Source organism: Desmodus rotundus, chromosome 3 (assembly GCF_022682495.2).
Source record: "Desmodus rotundus isolate HL8 chromosome 3, HLdesRot8A.1, whole genome shotgun sequence".
In the NCBI taxonomy this organism is placed as follows: Eukaryota; Metazoa; Chordata; class Mammalia; order Chiroptera; family Phyllostomidae; genus Desmodus; species Desmodus rotundus.
In genome coordinates, this window is record NC_071389.1 from 117,479,821 (window position 1) to 117,486,252 (window position 6,432).

At 38.3% G+C, this 6,432-nt stretch overlaps 1 pseudogene; it reads left to right on the plus strand.

The window, feature by feature from the left end:
• Positions 1-1,042: 1,042 nt before the first annotated feature.
• LOC112307348 (translocation protein SEC62 pseudogene) lies at positions 1,043-2,990 on the plus strand (annotated as a pseudogene).
• The last annotated feature ends 3,442 nt before the right edge of the window (positions 2,991-6,432 follow it).

The following is a 6,432-nucleotide window of genomic DNA, read 5'->3' on the forward strand; positions in this document are numbered from 1 at the left end:
TGGAAGTCAGAGCTGTTTCAAAGGAGGAAGGGAAGAGTGGATCCTGGGAGTACACGAGCAGTATTTGCACAGAAAAACAGCTTCCTCATTAGAAAGATTCAGTATTGTAAACATCCAAATTTCCTCAGGTAAATCTACAAATTTTTTTAAAAAACTTAAAAAAAATTGCAAATGCATTTTCCCCTTCTAATTAAAAAAAAAATGAGGTAAAACTTTATATTGATACAACGAAACACAGAACTCTTAACTGTTACAGCATAATGAGTTTTGACATATCCGGGACACCTGAGGCAGAGCTCCACCTTACTGGCCGGGGTCTGGGTGGGAGAAGGATCTCCATCCTTTCTGTCTTGTGTTCCAGCAAGGGAGCTTCTTCTGCTTGAGGCTGAGGAGGGTAAAAAAATGCCAGCAGTCTGCCCCTGTAAGGATGAAACCATAGCCCTAGATTAAGAGCTGGAAGTGGAGGCAGGGAGTCCTTGCATCTTCTTGGTCACCCACGGCTTCCACACGCAGGGCTGGAGAGAGGCAGGGTAATGGAGCGGTTGTGGCTCAAGTGCCACATCCCTGTTCTTGGAAGGCAGCTATGCTAACCACTACACCACCAACGCCATATCACTGCTCTTGATTAGATTTACCATATTTTGCCGTGTATATAATGCACACCCACGTTTTTGGTCCAAACTTTCAGGAAAAATATCTTTCATTTTAATTTTTTAATTCAATTATTTATTTATTTATATTTAGAAACAAAACCTACTATATTTCAGGTATTATTTTGCATGTGGATATTGTTATCACTTTCTAGAGTTAACACTCTTAATGCATATGCATAAATAAAAGAATTAAAAACATTTATATAGGTACAGAATTAGTACTACCCATGTGTAATGTGCATCCTTGTTTTTCCCTCAAAAATTTGGGCAAAAAAGTGCACATTATACATGGCAAAATATCGTGGTAGATTTTCTTGAATGAATATTTCTCTATTTGTTGTGTGCCCTTAGGACAATTTCCATAGACCTGGAATGATTTATTAAAAAATATGTTTTTTGAACACAAGGAGCAGATTCAGGAAGTTGGTGAACCATCTGAAGACAAGAAGGCTGTAGACAAGCGTCTTTGATTCAACTGTCCAAAAAGTCCACCGGGTTGATTATTTTATTGCTTCGAAAGCAGTAGATTGACTTTTGGATTCAAAGTGGGTAAAGGCTAAGAAAGGAGAGGAAGCTTCTTTATTTACAAGGGAGTCTGGTTGACCACTGCAACAAGCTTTTAAAGAAACAATTTTTTTCACCAGGCACTAAAAGTAATGAAAATGAAGTATGGTAAAGGCATTAAAAAAGAAGGAAAAGCTGAAAGGGGAAAAGAAGAAGATAAAAAAACAAGAAAGAAAATGTAAAGGACAAAAAGACCAAAAAGGAAAAAAATATATGGTGAAAAAGAAGAATCCAAAAAGGAGGAAACTCCAGGAACTCCCCAAAAGAAGGAATCTAAGAAAAAAAATTCCAACTTTGAGCCACATGACAGTCAAGTTTCCCTGGATAGAAATGAGGTTTTTGCATGATGAGGTATCAGTTCACCTTGAAACTTTGTCCTGGGGTTAATCCTTGTAACTGCAGCAGCAGCAGCCCCCCTCCTCCTCTTAGGCCAGCAGAAATGAGAGCAGCTGTGTGTTACCTCAGTGTGCAGGGCGGGTGTGGGCTGCTTTGTAGCCAGCATTCTTTTTTTTTAATCCTCACCTGAGGATATGCTTATTAATTTTAGAGAGAGTTAATTTGAGAGAGAGAGAGAGAGAGAAAAACATCAATTGGTTGCCTCCTGAACACACCCAGATGGGGAATAGAACCCACAATCTAGGTATGCGCCCTGACTGAAGATCGAACCTGCATCCTTTTGGTGTACAGGATGATGCTCCAACCAACTGAGCCACCCAGAAGGGTATAGCCATCGTTCTTCTCCTTGCTGTTGTTCACTGCATTTTATTTCTCAGCATTTGGCTCATAACTGAAGGAAGGCACTACTTTCGGTTCTTCCCAAACCTGAGTGTTGATGTGGGTTTCAATGACTCCTTTGGGCCTTTGTAAGTGCATGAACATGGAGGACCAAACGCAGACTGAAAGAAAGCTGAAAATTCTGAAACCCAAAAGCATCAGAAGTCAGGCAGTGAGAAGAAGGAGGACAAGGAGGGAAAAGTAGGAACAGGAAAACCCAGAACAGAAGGCTCAGGAAAACAGTGACAGGAGGGAAGATGGCCGATCCCAAAACAGTAGTGGAAATGGAAATGATTTTGAAATGATCACAGAAGAGGAATTGGAACAACAAACAGATGGGGATTGTGAAGAGGAGGAAGAGGGTGGCAATGATGGAGAAACAACTAAATCTTCTTGTGAAAAATCATAATCTACCTAACATTGGGTCCGAGAAAGTATACAAGGTTGGATTTCTGTGTGGGCTGATCATCACAATGCACACGTGACAGTCCTGGCATCCAAGACCTACTGGGTCCCTCACTGCGTAGAATGCTGTTATGGGTACAGGCAAAAGCCATACACAGGTTTTATCTGTTTGATAACTTTACAGTATTCAATCAGTAGGTCTCATTAATTTTGATAGTTGTCAAAGGTGCACTTTCCACAATGGCATTTAGATTAATGGCATTTTTGATGACCACATAACTTTTTACTGTTGGCTAATCAAAGTAACTAAAAGGACCACCACCATGTCAAACTATGTATAGTTATGTAGCATCTCACAGTTTCTTTGAGATGAAATGTTTCCACTCACTATTTTGATAGTTAAACTTTGTTGATTATAAAATTATACCAGGAAACTTCTTAGATTCTGAGCTAACAGGATTTAAAATCATTTTTGTGGAAACAAGCCAACTAATAATGCTGCAACAGCACTTTCAATTTAGCTACAACTTCTTTTCCAGCTTAGGTAATCTGACTCTTTAGCATATTTATAATAGTAACTTTAAAGTCCTTAAATGCTAATTCCAACATCTACTTTGTCTGTGAGTCTCGTTTTCTGCTTTTTTGTGTGTCTGGTAATTTTTATTGCATACTGGGCATTGTAAATGATACACTGTGGAAAATCTAAATTCTGTTATTTTCCTCTGATGAGTATTGGGTTTTGTTCAAGAAAGAAGATAAATGTTTTGTGGATAACCTTAATCATTTAAGGCTTGTGTCTAGGATTCACTAGGCTAGGTGTATTTTATTTTTTGCCCTTAGTCCTAAGATGCAGCTCAGAGTTCTTGGATGAGGTCCTTATATCCAAGGCATGATGCTTCTGGCATATCACAGGAATGAAAGAGATGTTTATTATCTCAAGGTCCTCTAACTTTGTGGATTTTAACTTCAAATTCTATCTCCCCAGCACCAGGCAGCTGCTGAAATCTCTGCTCAGCTCTCAGCCCTCCAGCTGTTGTTTTCTGCTATGCTCCTTGGACTCGTGCCCGGTGCATTTGCAGTTAAAGCATGAGCCAAGGTTTTGAGATTTTGCACACAGGTCTGGGGCTCATTGTTCTTAGTCCTAACCTTCTGGGATTTCCCTGCCCCCTTCAATTTCCTGTTGCTCTAGCAGCTTCTAACACTGGCCTCTAACTCTTTAGTTCACTAAGTCTGTGCTCTGCAGACTAGTGAATGTCTGCAGGGGAAAAGCCAGTTAAATGTGGATTATATCTCCTCCAATTTGTGCCTGCTTTCGGTCCTTGTCTAGTGCCTTGAAGCCGATATATGAGGATGAGTACGAATGGAGTTTATAATTATTATCAGTGAGAGGTTTAGTCTGATACAAACTAGTCTGCCAATACTTGAAGATGGAAGCCTTTACAGTTTAAAAACATAAACGAGATCATGCTATATATTTTATAATATTTTTACATTGAGAAACATATTTTAGACACTTTTCTGTATATATATACTTTATTTCTTTTGTCCGACATATGGTGCTCCAAGTATTCAACTATAAAGCTAGTTAACAACAATAAACTCTTCAATGGAGCTAAGAGTTATGAGTTAAACTTCTTTCATTGTTTTTTAAAAGATACTATATTTATTTTTTAAAAAAATTTTTAAATTTTTATTCAGTTACAATTGTCTGCATTTTCTTCCCACCCCTACACCCCACCTCAGCCAGTCCCACCTCCTTCCCCTACCTCTACCCTCCCCCTTGATTTGTCCTTGTGTCCTTTATAGTAGCTCCTATAGGTCCCTCTCCCCACTATCCCATCCCCACTCCCCTCTGGCTATTGTTACATTGTTCTTAATTATAAATAAATAAATAAATATTAAAACCAAAACCATAAAAACAGTCCATTCATGAGTCTAATGTACATCCAGGGCTATAACTACTACCATGTTGTTACACCTGTTTTTCCTTTTGGTATATCACTTATTTATATATTGTACTCATTAATGTACATGTTTATCTCCTTTACTCGTCTGTGAATTCCTGAAGTTGGGGGTTATAATATGTTTATTTTTCTATTCACAATGCCTGGTATAATGTCTATTAGATACTTTGATTTCTGTACATGTTTGTAATAAAAAGAAAAACACATTTGTCTGCAAAAAAATAAAAATAAAAATAAAAGATACTATATTACTTTATTTTGAGTACAACTCTTTTTTAAAATGTATTTTATTGATTATGCTATTACAGTTGTCTTATCCGCCCCCCCTTCACTCCAATCCATCCTGCCCACCCCTCCCCTATAGTTCATGTCCATGGGTCATACATGTAAGTTCTTTGGCTTCTACATTTCTTATACGATTCTTACCCTCCTCCTGTCTATTTTCTACCTACCATTTATGCTACTTATTCTCTGTACCTTTCCCCCCTCTCTCCCCCTCCCACTCCCCTGTTGATAACCCTCCATGTGATCTCCATTTCTGTGTTTCTGTTCCTGTTCTAGTTGTTTGCTTAGTTTGCTTTTGTTTTTGTTTTAGGTGTGGTTGTTATTAATTGTGAGTTTGTTGTCCTTTTTACTGTCCATATTTTTTTATCTTCTTTTTCTTAGATAAATCCCTTTAACATTTCATATAATAAGGGCTTGGAAATTATGAACTCCTTTAACTTGACCTTATCTGAGAAGCACTTTATCTGCCCTTCCATTCTAAATGAAAGCTTTGCTGGATAGAGCAATCTTGGATGTAGGCCCTTGCCTTTCATGACTTGGAATACTTCTTTCCAGCCCCTTCTTGCCTGTAAGGTCTCTTTTGAGGAGTCAGCTGACAGTCTTAAGGAACTCCTTTGTAGGTAACTGTGTCCTTTTCTCTTGTTGCTTCTAAGATTCTCTCCTTATCTTTAATTTTGGGTAATGTAGTTATGATGTGCCTTGGTGTGTTCCTCCTTGGGTCCATCTTCTTTGGGACTCTCTGAGCTTCCTGGATTTCCTGGAAGTCTATTTCCCTGGCCAGATTAGGGAAGTTCTCCTTCATTATTTGTTCAAACAAGTTTTCATTTTTTTGTTCTTCTTCTTCTCCTTCTGGTACCCCTATAATTCGGATGTTGGAATGTTTAAAGATGTCCTGGAGGTTCCTAAGCCTCTCCTCATTTTTCTGAATTCTTGTTGCTTCATTCTTTTCTGGTTGGATGTTTCTTTCTTCCTTCTGGTCCACACCATTGATTTGAGTCCCAGTTTCCTTCGCATCACTATTGTTTCCCTGTACATTTTCCTTTGTTTTTCTTAGCATAGCCTTCGTTTTTTCATTTGATTTGTGACCAAATTCAACCAATTCTGTGAGCTTCCTGATTCCAGTGTTTTGAAGTATGCATCTGATAGATTGGGTATCTCTTCATTGCTTAGTTGTATTATTTCTGGAGCTTTGAAGTGTTTTGTCATTTGGGCCATTTTTTTGTCTTGGCACACCTGTTACATAAAGGGGCGGAGCCTTAGGTATTCGCCAGGGCGGGGCAGGTTCATCTCTGCACTTTGTGCTGTATGTGGGGGGAGGGGTCTGATAGGGAGCAATGGTGCTTGCTCCACTCTCTGCTGGTTTTCAGTCACTCCCTCCGCTATCCATAATCACATTGGGCCGTTCTGGTGCTGCTTCCCAAGTGGGTGGGTTTGAGTACAACTCTTTACAAAAATTAGACCCCAAAATACTAGTTATATTTGGGTCTGTGGCATCATGAATTTAAACAATCCTCTATAAATGTGCATAAATAATCCTCTATTATTTGTTCTTTTAGTTTTTCTTATTATAAGCAATGATATAATGAGCATCCTTATTCATTAATTTTTTGGTTTTTCCTACAGAATCATTATCCCAGGAGTGGAATTGCTGGGTCAAATAAATCCACATTTAAAATTTTAGTATATAATTACAATTACTTCTCCAATGAAGGCTCTAGAAATATATCTTCTCCAACAGTATATGAAAATTCTTATTTTTTCATAATTTTAAGCAACATTGGATATTA